Source organism: Euprymna scolopes, chromosome 3 (assembly GCF_053919585.1).
Source record: "Euprymna scolopes isolate OS-2025 chromosome 3, ASM5391958v1, whole genome shotgun sequence".
Classification (NCBI taxonomy): Eukaryota; Metazoa; Mollusca; class Cephalopoda; order Sepiida; family Sepiolidae; genus Euprymna; species Euprymna scolopes.
Genome location: NC_136484.1, coordinates 160,766,862 through 160,780,675, shown reverse-complemented (window position 1 = coordinate 160,780,675; position 13,814 = coordinate 160,766,862).

Below are 13,814 nucleotides of genomic sequence, written 5' to 3'. Positions count from 1 at the left end.
ATTAATTCTAGGAGTCGGAGTCGGAGTCGGAGTCGGAGTCGGACTTTTACCATCCGACTCCGCAACCCTGCTTTTGTGAAGACCTAATTTGCCAGTGGTACGAAATGTGTAGGCAGTTGCATTTGTAGCTGGCAGGATAACATCAACAGTGCAACTAGTATTTTTTTTCTGCATAGAGTGTAAATATTTTTCAGTTTTTAAATATATCATCGAATTTATTATCGCTTTTCTGTGTCTTGTTTACAGAGATTATAATGGCAGAATCATGATTGTCTATCGTGCGCGAGTATTATACAATTCCGTCGTAAGCTACATCTTAGCAAATTGTGTTAGCATTGTGTAGTTTTAGAACGCTTCTTATCGATTCCTATATAATTAATATACACGTCTGTTGGTCGCATGTGCTGGGGCAAACTAGCTCATCTATCAGTACCTAGACGTGGTTATGCTTTCGAGCAGATTTGTTACACTTGTTGCTATTCTATCTGCTGATTAATTTATTTGAATATACATTCCAGAAAATATTTTGTAAAAGAGTTCTAAATAAATTTTGTCATTAAATGTGTAACTACAATGTGATATATTTTGAGGATATGGCTAGAGGTTTAAGCCAAGTAACCGAGGGAATCGGGTTCGCCACTCACGTTAGAGCCATGAACTGCTTGCTTTTACCCAAGTTAGGTAATTATAGTAAGAATATATGAAGCTATTATATTTGACAACATACAAACAATACAAGATTAATCCCTGTGCACAAAGGGTGGCTATAAAATAAACTATGAAAATCAAACTATTGATCATTTACCAAAGTACTATGAAATGAAACGAATGCTGGAACATTTTATTCATACTCCAATATATATATATATTACTTTCAATAGTTGCGTTTTGAGATGATTAAAATCAAACACTATTTTTCTAAATATTTACAACTTTTTTTATGTTTAGCCTGTTAATAAAAAAAAACATTTCAAATCAATGAATACAAAATAATATAAAAGAAGTGACTGCTTCTGCGATATAACCTCGAAATACTTTCTATAATGCTAAAGGTAGATTGAATTTCTTCCAAGTAAATTAGAAACGCCCAGTTTGCTAAAATGTTGGGAAAAGTGTACCTCATCAAATCACGTTCGTGTGTAGCGTGATAACCGCAGGCTTCGCAGTTTGACAACTGGCGCCACTTGAAGATTTCTCAATATGTTTCTATTTTCTCTCGATTCAAATTATATCATATCCCAGTGTTTCGTTTCACGCATAAGATCTTTTAAAATTATTGACTTCCATACAAAACGAGAAAAATCGGAGACAATTGGAAATAACTTCCGAGGATTTTGTTGCGATTTTATATAAATTGTTTTTTGTAAAAAATCGTCACACTCCCTGCAAGATTGAAAATTGTACATACAGACGAATGTATTGCTATTTGTATTATGAAATAGATTATACATCCGACAGGTGAGTAATAGGTAGGCGAGAAATTCAATAACAACAGATATTATATTTATATTATCTATACAACTCGGAATTATATATATATATATATATGTATATATATAGGTATATATATATATGTATATATATATATATATTTATATACATATACATATTAAAAAGTTTGACTTATGTTCAAGTAACCTACATCGTAAATTTCAAGTATTTGCATCCACAATTGGCGGAAGAGTTTGTTACAGTTTACTAATGCAAACTATCTTAACTTGAACCCCTCCGCATCCAAATATTTGCCAAAAATCTGATCAAAAAGCTTGCTGCATGTCTAGATATCATTTTTTGTAAAATTTCAAATGTTTAGACCCGAAATTTGGACGGGAGAACAGAGATCAAATATTTTGCATCTGGCATCAATTGTGATGGATAGCTCTCGTTTGGGTGAGGCCCCGTGTTTTGACAGGCTTCTGGGTTTGACCTTTACTCCTGATCTGAAATGGAACACGTACACCAAGTATGTTGCCAAGGTCGCTGGAAAGATGGTAGGATCCTTCTACCGCTCCAGAAGATATTTCACTACAGATGCAATTCTCTATCTATATAAAAGCCAAGTACGTCCAAGGATGGAATATTGTTGCCATATCTGGGCAGGAGCTGCTGAAAACAGCCTATCCTGCCTTGACAGAGTACAAAATAAACTTCGTGGCTTAGTGGGGGATGCCCTTTTCTCTACCCTGCAACCTCTCTCCCACAGAAGAGACGTTGCGAGCCTATCCTTGTTTTATCGTTATTTCCATGGTAGGTGTTCGTATGAACTCCAATTACTGGTCCCCCCTCGCCAATCTTTCACGAAATACACCCGTCTAACTGAATCGACTGTGAAAAATTTCCCCCACTCTATATCTGTGCCTAAATCAAAACGCGGATTCAATGAACAAAGCTTCTTTCTTAGAACAGCATGCATGTGGAACTCTGTTCCTTCTGCCTGCTTCCTACCAGAGTACAACTTGGATGTCTTTAAGTCCAATGTTAACAAATACCTAATGAACCACCCCCTTAAGTAAACACTTCATCAAATCTCCACACTAACGTAATGTACTTGCAAACCCTTATCCCTGAGTAGCTTCCGGGCCTTGATAAGTGGTGATCACTGTGTAAAAAAAAATAAATTTGCTTCCGATTTTGACCCTTTTACATCTATTGTTTTGGGTTTGAATTAAATCAAAAAGGATGTTCCATGTCCAAGTAACTAACATTTAAGTGTTGTAAATTGTTTAGACCTAAAATTGTTTTGTAGAGTTTTCAAAGATCAAACTATTCTAACTTTGACCTATTTGCACAAAATTTCTTGCCGAAAACCGATCCACAAAATGTTCCCAAATCTCAATATCCTTATGTCAAATCTCGAATTGTAGACGTAAAATTGTCAAACTAGTTTGGTAGGGAAATGTCCACACACAGACATGCACATTTTAGCAGCATGCACGCATATCTACTGACGAACATCAAAACAAATTTTCCACTGAAACGCAGTAACGACCACCTACCTTAGTTACTAGAAAATGATAGGTTACTTAGGTTTCTTAAACATCTCTCTTTTGTACAGACGAAAAGAGGATATTTGAAAACAAAGTTTTGTCAATTATTGCCAATGCTTATTGTCACTTAATAAAATAAATATCGTTTCTGAAACGATCGTACACTCTATTTGATTTTGTGTGTTTCCTTTTGAAACTGATTCATTATTTACAATTATTAATCTTTATACTAAATATATATACATATATATATATATATGTATATATATACATATATATATATATATATATAATTATATTTGTCCTGGCGCGAAAGAGCAGGACACAAAATGTTTTAAATAATAATAATAGAATAACATTAACAAAGACTTACGCTGACGAGGACTATTAATGGGCGTAACCAGTTATACAGTCCTTTTGAAATTTCCATCTGTATTTTTCTGGTATCTACTGAACACTTTTTATGAAACCTATATGAAATATGTTCCTTATTAAATTGTGAAGATGTTCTATTCTGGAAGAAGTTTAAAAGATTTAATCTAAAAAGTTATTTTAAAGTGTTTGTTAAAAAAATTCAAATGTTCTCATTATTCAGACATGTATGACAAAGAGGAAGCTGCATAAAAGAGATGTGGTGTGAGGAGAAATACAAACTAAAACAGAGAGAATATTCAGACATGTAATAATACAAAGAGGGGGTTACAAAAATGAGGTGTAGTGTGAGGAGGAATACAAACTGAAATAGAGAGTATGAGAGTTTTTTATAAATACATGCACAACAACATTCATTTTTTAAATCCACATTAATAAATTAAATAAAAAAAATCTTAAAACGATAAGATACAAGTTAGAAAATCATTTCATTCAAGGCATGAAAATTGTTAAACAAAATATTTTTACTATAGACTTTACAAATAAAGGTACAAGATTCAATTTGAAATGTATTTATTTTCAAAGTGCACTTTTATACATTTTACAAAGTAGGGTATTAAGTTTTTATACCATAATTTGTAAAATTTATAAAAGTGCACTTTGAAGATAAATACATTTCAAATTGAATCGTTTACCTTTATTTTTAAAGCCTATAGTAAAAACGTTTTGTTTAACAATTTTCATGCCTTGGATGAAATGCTTTTCTAACTTGTATATAATAGTAAGGCGGAAGAGCACTGTTAAAATATAAAGCCAAGACTAAAATCTTATTGCCAATGGCATGCTTGTCTGTGCTCTGTCGAGTTAGTATTTGTTTGTATACATCTGGCGTCCTCATTGCTTCATTAGTGTACTCCAAGATTGTATCAATATTGGTTATTATCTGATTTAAAACAGTTTCACTTCAGGAACTTCAACGCAAATGACATGGGCAAACTAATATTCGAAGCGTCTGATTTTCATTGGTGGAAATCTTCTAAACAACTCATGTTTTCGCAGGGGAGATGTGGTGTTGATTGTTGACCTATTATTGACCTATTATTATTGTAACCATGCTAATCTAGGTGCTGGTGAATGCCTTTCGATAAATATAAAAAAATCGATAATCGAAAAAATCCAATTTACTAAAGAACACCCCGATTCGAACCAAGGTTACCATTCTGATTCAGCCTAAAATTATACATACATTCATAAGTGTTGCAGATCATACGGAGACACACCTTACATATAAACTATGAAAAGATTCTCTGGAAAAGAAAAGGATGCGTTCGAAATTACTGCGTCTGTTTAATACCTAAATTTAAAGATTATACATCAATTTTTAATTTTAAGCTTTGATTCAAGATATTTTCCTATATCTAGCTCAAACACCACTTATATATGAAAAGCACTTTGTGTGCGCCGGGGTGTGTGTGTGTCTGGGAGAGACAGAGAGAGAGAGAGAGGGAGGGAGAGAGAAAGAGAAAGAGAGAGATAGTTCCTATGAACTTTTAAACGGCTGTGTTGGATTTTTTGAATTGCACAGAAATTTACTTTATAAGTCCGAGAGACTTCCTCGATAGGTTTTCTATCAGAATGCACGCTGATATAGATCAAAATTCAATAATCAAAAAAGTATGATTATAAAAATTAAACTCCGATTTGAAAAAAAAAACAGCAATTTGATAGAGTCTTGCATAACATATTCATTTTAGTTTCTAGCACAAATACACAAGATACCTTATTTTTGCCTTTTACACTTGAAGACAATTCACAATATATAACATATTTTCATAAAATCAAGTTAAGATACTCTTCAGCACAACATAGAATGCATCCTATATTGACTAAGTTAGTGCTGAGAAGCATCTGAAGCTAACCCCCGATGTAGCAATCAAAGCAGGTAATCATTCGATTTAAATGAGAATCGGCACCTTAAAGGAATTCGATGAAATTAAAGTATTGGAAATGTAAAATATTCGTGGACGTAATTTAATCTCTGGCAACGTCATATTTCCTTACGAGTCTAGAGATGAACACACACACACACACACACACACACACACACACACATATATATATATACACGTGTGTGTAGATGTGTATGTGTGTATAATAAAAAGACAGACTATGAAGTTTGGTTAAGAGTATAAACCTTAAATTTTAACCTGGATTTTTCTCAAAGTAACAGAGGCTAATGCTGACTGTGATTAAGGTGGAAAACTTTACACTACAGTTGGAAGAGTTTACTCTGTGCAGTCACGTCTCCATGAGTGTTTCTTTTTTGACACTCCTCTGTTATGAATTAGACGAACGAATTAATTTTTATTTTGAAGAAGGATTGATGGACAAACTGTTGGCAAATATATTTTTACATGGTTTTACCTCCTCGTTGCAATTAAGAATTTGAAATAGATCATTGGGTGCAGATAAACGGATCTCTGTTTGTTCTGCCTTTCTACAAGCGTGTATTTTGTTATTCACTATTAGCTACGAATGTCAGCCTCTAGAATCTTACGTATGGGCTATTCTAAAGTGGCGTGGACTTTAGGTAAAGTTATGATAAAAGATAGGACGATTTGATCAATATACGGCATAATCAAATTGACACACCGCTTCCCGTCAGATTACCGAAGTTAAGCAACGGTGAGCCTGGTCATTACTAAAATACATGACCAATTTGGGATGTCCAGGTGTTGTATGTAGGAGGACGTCAACACCTCTCTGCAAAAACTTGCAAAAACCTAACGTCATCTCCCCTAACGGAGATATACATACAACTGGGGACCGCTTGTGAATTTCATATTCCCATGAAACTTCCTCCTTCGGAGCAAGCCGGTTTAACCCTGATTAGGGTTGTTGATGACTGAACACACATATTTGATCAAGCAGAGATTGGAACCGTCGACGAGAGCACGTTGACTTTTACTAAGAAACTATGTAAATACTAAAAAGAGGAAGCGTTGTAAATGCCAGAGAGAAACACGTAACAATTGAGAATGAGAATGAATGAAAAAAAGAAAACACACGTTATTTTTGGAATTGTAAACATTTACCACATGCTTAACTTTTCGAATCTCTAAAATAAAGACTTTACTAAACCCTGTATTGTATTTATTTATTTTTTGTAATTGATTTTGGAAATTTACTTTGAACTTATTTTTAAGATTTTTTAAAGATTGTTCTCATGACAATTTTCTCCACGTTCACATCATTTTATCTATTTTATCAATCATTTATATATATATATATATATATATATATATATATATATATATATATATCCCTATCCCTAATCCAAAGTCCAGTACGTAGTATAAAATTACATATAAATTTGAGGTATCTGAATTTTCACAGAAACATATTAATACAATTAATATTCTCATTTACGCATTAATATCAATGTTAAAGAACAAATCGACAATATTCTGAAGATAGAAATAATATACTCATTGTAAACAACATGATTATTCAATTTACACCATTTAAAGATCAACTATCTACGCAAAGTGCTTTCCTGATTTAAAAATCATAACTGCGTATATTATTATTATTATTATTATTATTATTATTATTATTATTATTATTATTATAATAATAATAATAATAATAATAATAATAATAATAATAATAATAATAATGAATTATAAAATTATAAAAGATTAATAAATTACTAATAACAATATATTTAAATAGATTTGAATGCGTTTATAAACAAACATAAATAACCCCGGCATGTTCTAGACACTATAAGTTGATTTTCAAAAAAGTAAAAAAAAAAAAAAAAACAGATGTAAGAGAACACAAGAAAGCCATCCACAATAAAGGAATACAGGACTGGGATATGGTGAAAAGTTCGCCTCACAATTCCCATTTAGTCTCGATGGGCCTATAAACCAATCCCAAACCGCTGTTGTGATAATGACAAATCATTTATAAAGTGTACTAACGCAGATGGAGCCTACGGAATATCTGTGAAAACTTGTTGTCACTCAAACTCCATCACGGGTTACTATCAGTAAGTAATATTGATGATGACCGGTGTAATAACTTTTACTGAGTCAATAATAGCACACTTATGCTATTAATAATATAATATATATGTGAAAACATCGTTAATTCGTTACCCACAGAGCATCAAACGTATAGCGTAATGTTGAGAAGCGTTGACTGTCATTTGGGCGGTCAGTTCTAGATCCTGGCTTGATATATATATATATATATATATATATATATATATATATATATATATATATATATATATATATATATATATATATATATATATTTATATATATATATATATATATATATATAGATAGATAGATTGATCGGAGGTGACGATGTCAGATGAGTTCTTAAGAAATAAATGTCTGCCATGACATTGAACACAGTAACATTCAATTTGAATTTAGCGAATAAAGAAAAAAATGCTAATTAATACCCAATTAAAAATAACTATTCGAATTGATGGAACTATACTTACATGTATGTAACCGACCGGTGTGTATTATTATTATTATTATTATTATTATTATTATTATTATTATTATTATTATTAATATCATCATCATCATCATCATCATCATCATCATTATTATTATTATTATTACTCCTACTACTACTACTTATATTAATATTAATATTATTATTATTATTATTATTATCATTATCATTATCATTATTATTATTATTATTACTACTACTACTACTACTACTATTATTATTATTATTATTATTATTATCATCATCATCATCATTATCATCATTATTATTATCATTATTATTATTATTATCATCATCATTATCATCATTATTATTAATATTATTATTATTATTATCATTATCATTATCATTATCATTATTATTATTATTACTACTACTACTACTACTATTATTATTATTATTATGATCATTATCATTATCATTATCATTATTATTATTAGTATTACTACTACTACCACTACTATTATTATTATTATTAGTATTAGTATTATTATTATTAATGTTATTATTATTATTATTATTTATTTATTTATTTATTTATTTAGAATGTCTCGGATGACCACTATATAGCAGACAGAGAATCTAGATTAAAATATGGCCCTACTAAGTAGAGAGAATAGAAATCCCACAGCTAGTCCAAATAGAAACCTACCCAATCGAGAAAGGAAAACAGCATTTTGTTAACGCAATAGATATATGTTCTAAGTACGCATGTAGATAAAAACCCACTCAAATGCGCGGAGAGAAAATACACTTACGATAAAATACTAGGAAAATTATTCAATCTTAAGTATATAAATATACATAACAATAAATATGAAAGATAGCGAATATACCATGTCATAGGTTGAAAAATAAAACAAGAGTTCAGTTTCCTGGATTAAAAGCACAGTATGACCACGCGGCAATATGTTAATGACTGGCACTGATTAAGGAATACAAAACGTTGTGGCTATCGTAATGGAATTCACAGTACGTGCGAGAAATAGAATTGATAACGAGGGACGGGAAAACGCAGAAATTACAATAAAAAACCTAAATTGCGCGATAAACAACAGGTCAGATAATTATAAATGAATAATTATTTAACAGAAACAAAAACTAGTAAAGCATACCGTAATGACTGCAACAGCATTTTCTAAATGAAATTTAAAAACAAAAACAGATATGATATCGTCGAAGGTTAATGGAGTGGAAGCTGCAAACAGGCATGCCTTTCGAGTATGTTGAATTAAAAAGGCAAGACAAGGCTCAGTAAAACATACGAACACTGTCGAAGAATGAAGTGAAGCATGGTACGAAAACCTTTTTGATAATAACACAAATAACAGACAATACGATTATATCGCCATCTTATCGGATTAATGAATGACTATCAAACAATAACAATAATCTTGCTCTTCAAAAAAAACAAAAAAAAAAATCCGGATGCGTGTATAGAAAATAAAAGTAAAACTGTTGGAATCTAATAATTTGGGAAATACTAAGATAGAAAACATTTTACGTGCAGCCGATTTGAGCAGCTGAAATATGGTAGACAATTCCTGGAGATCAGAATGTAACCAACACAAACATATGTTCAGAAATAGAGCGACGAATAAATGTAACAACAGCTTTAAGTAAGTATTAAAAACGGACAGTTTATAAATGTCGGACAATAAAGAATGTCGAACATCAGAACTCACTGTATTTACAATGCAAAGAAAAAATACACGCCGCTAAACCACCAGAAATGATGACTTAGTTAAAAGAAACATCATAAATATGGATAGGGAATAATAACAGTGTAAGATGTCCCTTCCTGTAGTGAGCATCACATACGGTTCTTTCTTTCTCATTTTTCTCTCTTTTTCTTTCTTTTTTTTCTATGCATATTGATATATTATATAGCGGTCAGGCTGTCTTACTTCAAAAAATAGGGAGGTATCGTAAAAGCAGCCCTATAAAACATAATAATCTAATAAGTAATGATTACAAATAAAATTATTTAAAAGCATACCTCAGACTGTAGATTTTAGTAATATTGGCCTCTATGTCTGATATCCTGGAAGTAGTAAATAGAAGTAAATGCTCAGTCTGGTATTTGTGTGTACAATATAACCTACGCAAGTAAGGAGTATTCAACAAGTGGAACATTTATTTTCATTCACCGTCCTGGAAATCTATCTATATACCTATAATTCCGTATTCCTTTGGTGTGTAGTGATATTCATATTAAAAACCCTATTTTTCTATTTATTTAAAAAGAAAATACAATTTTCTTATATATGAGTTATCGAATTGCATTCATTAGCAAAAGATCTTACTAATTTGCATATTCTTTTAAACATTCATTTTTAATTAATTCCCTATTAGTTTTTTCAGTTTTCTTATAGGGTGATCACCTTTAGTTAACTATTACGGGTAATTATATTCATGCAGATATTCTACATGATTTATACTTGCGAAATATTTGCGTAAAAAGCTTACAATGAACACAAAATCGTTTCCATATATATTTATGTATACGTATATATTTTTGTTTCATCTATCTGTCTATCTATCTATATATCTATAAAAGTGAACGTGTCTGTCTGTCTGTGTACATTTCCCTACGTAATAACTCTGTCAATTTTTAGTCTATAGACTCGAAATCTGAAATACCGGGTACTGAGATTTGGGAACATCGATGTGACGGGTGTCAGCCAGAAATTTGGCTGTTAAGGGGTCAAATTTTAACGATTTGACCTTTAAGAACTCTACCAAACTCCTCCGACAATTTTGGGTCTAGACACTTGAAATTTCAGATATAGGTTCCTTGAACCTGGATCTAATTTAATAAAGTGATTTGAGCCCGAAACTATAAATTTTAAGGGGTCATAATAGGAGTCAAATTAAAAAAAAAATTACTCTTTTTTTTTTGGCTCCGCATACACCTCCAAACACCCGGGCAACGCCGGGCTGAAATGCTAGTATATCTATAAAAGTGAACTTGCCTGTGTGCCTGTATGTGTGTCTGTTACATTTCCGTACGCAATAACTCTGTCAATTTTAAGTCTACAAACTCGAAATTTAATATAGATGGTACTGAGATTTGGGGGAATATTTGTACTCCATTTTTGGTGGGAAAATTGGCTGTTAAGAAGGCAAAGTTCAACGATTTGACGTTTGAAAACTCTACCAAACTCCTCCGCCAATGTTGGGTCTAAACACTTTAAATTTTAGATATAGGTGCCTTGGACATGGACCTAACTTAAGAACTTGATTTGAGCGCAAAACAATAAATGTTAATGGGTCATAATAGGGGTCAAAGTTAAAAACATATTAACCTCTGGTTTCTCCTCCAAATTACTCAGAAAATGTCTGGTCTAAACATTTAAAATTTCACATAAAGTGTAGTCAAAGATAAGGCAAGCTTTCAATTAGTTTGCGTCGAAAATTTTTAGTTACCGATATATAAATGAATGCATGTATGTATGTATGCATGTATGTATGTATGCATGCATGCCTACAACTTTCGACAGAGGCGAGGGATTTTACCAAGATCAGTAGCCTTTGGAAGTCTGACCTTTCAGGCAACAAATATCGAAAAATTGGCTAAAAACATTAATTTCTTCACTTTCAACTGGGCACTTTTTTGCAGGCGGTCGCTTTTAAGCCGATATATTCGAAAGTCATCCCCTCTTTTCGATTCTCTAGCCTTAATTTAAACATAAGCCAGTTCCGGCATAGCGGTGGTCGTAACAGCAAAGACGTCAGCTTTTTCCCCGTTCTTTTCCTCCTTTGCGGTGCGGGTTCGAGCCTGCCTTCCTACTACGACTTTTTTTTGGCTCAACATACACATCCAAACACCCGGACAACGCTGCCCAGAAATGCTAGTTATATATAAAAACAAACAATGATATTCTTTTATAAGAAGCGACGACTTATACAATAGCATCTAAGAAGATATTGACTAGATATACGTCTGCGTTGTGTCCTCTATAATCATAAAAATAATTATGCAACATATTTCTTGTAAATCCGCTCTTTAGTAATCATCCTACTGTGTTAATCTTGATGATAAGGGTTTTTTTGGTGAAGTAATATTTTAATTACCAGGATTTACGAAAACATTCATTTCATAGAACTCTATTTGGTTATTAAATACAAATTGCAATGCTTCACTAGCCTTAAATGTGTACGTTCGATTAGGGAGGCATCGATAAGAAATTTTGTTTATTACTGATTATTCATCTTTTGAAAAGCGGCAAATTATCATATTTTTGACAGATTTGTATAAAAGGTTGCTATTATAAACGACACTAATATTAAAAAAGAAAGGTTAACACTTATTTTGCTTTGTAACTGTGAATTCAGCAAAGGATATGCACCGTTTTACCAGAATTTCAAATAGCAGTCATGGTTCACTAGTAATTTGTAACGTTGTGAGACTGTGTTTAATTTTAGGTAAACAACGGTTAACAAAAAATACAGTTTCTATCATTTAACTTCCAATAGAATTAAAATTACCACATTATATTTTAAATAACAATTATTTTATCACGCTTTCCACTATGGATATGTAATCAACGGATTATTAATTTCTTTTTATTCAAGTTAAATATTTTTTTTTTCAAAACCTAGTGACCCATCACATCATTTGACACGTAAAACAATGGAACTTGACATTCATCCAGTATCTAGCTGATGTTATGTATCCTTGTCTTTTTGTTTTATTAAATGGAATTACAAAATACGAAATACAATTTTCCATTCCTTAATGGATAAGATAAAATAAACACATGTAATTAAAACAATTTTCAAATAAACTACAACGTACACATTCCGAGTTTTATGACATGATTTAACATGCTTTTTATAGTTTTTAAACGCAACTTATACTTAATGCGCAATCATAAAACTGTCGGAAAAAAAATCTGGTGTCGTTCTACGTACCACTTTGGCGGCCCTTTTTTCCGGACAATTAGATTTAAATAAAAAATCATATGCCTGAATATTCTATATATCGAATCTCATTTCTCGTGGAGTATAGAGATTGAGATAGTGTTCTCTCACAGACATTCTCTCTTTTATCCAATACTAGATGCACCTGCCATTGGCTGTTATTAATCATATCCATTGATTAAAGACATTTTTTTTTAAATGGAGACATGGTCATGCGAGTATAATTTTTTTCTTATCAGTTCACTTCCTGTATGTAAAAAAATACTCGAGCAAAAATCGAACCCGAAATCTTAATACAGTGAGTTAAGAACGATAACCATGAAGTATACTTGGTGCAATATTGATTGAAAGATTTAATACAAAATCTTACTTAAATCAGGTAAACGCTTTACACATGCCCGGTTGTAAAACCCTTGGTAAGCAGGTACTCCCACGAAACAAATTTTAAAATTGTGACCCCATCTCATATCTTTTTCTGGATGAAAGTATATATAACATTTTTCACGTGATGAAAAATAAATATATATATTTTTTGTTACTTTTCTGAATACACCATATACCATTTTCAAAGTTGATAGAAAATTCGTTGAATATGTCTTTGGAGAATTGTCCTCAAATGCACATGCTCGGATTTAAAAATATGCACATTTACTTGTTTGGGTGCCCTGGGTGGCCCAGCTGTTTGGAGCTGTGTGTTGAACAAAAGAAAATGTCTGTAGGAAGGCAGACTTGACCCGTACCGCGAAAAGGAAAAGAACGAATGTCAGGCTTGTGATTTTCGTAATCATGGTTCAAAAAGTTACATTAATATATCTTTTACGATTAATCGAGAAGAAAATGAAAGTTATTCACTTACAATATCAACCAATTCCTCTAAGAAATGAAGACTGTATTCGAAAGTAAAAGGTAAATAGTACTGTATTTTATTAAGTTAAGTATGCTTAAGAGAGATATGCTGCCTATATATATATATATATATATATA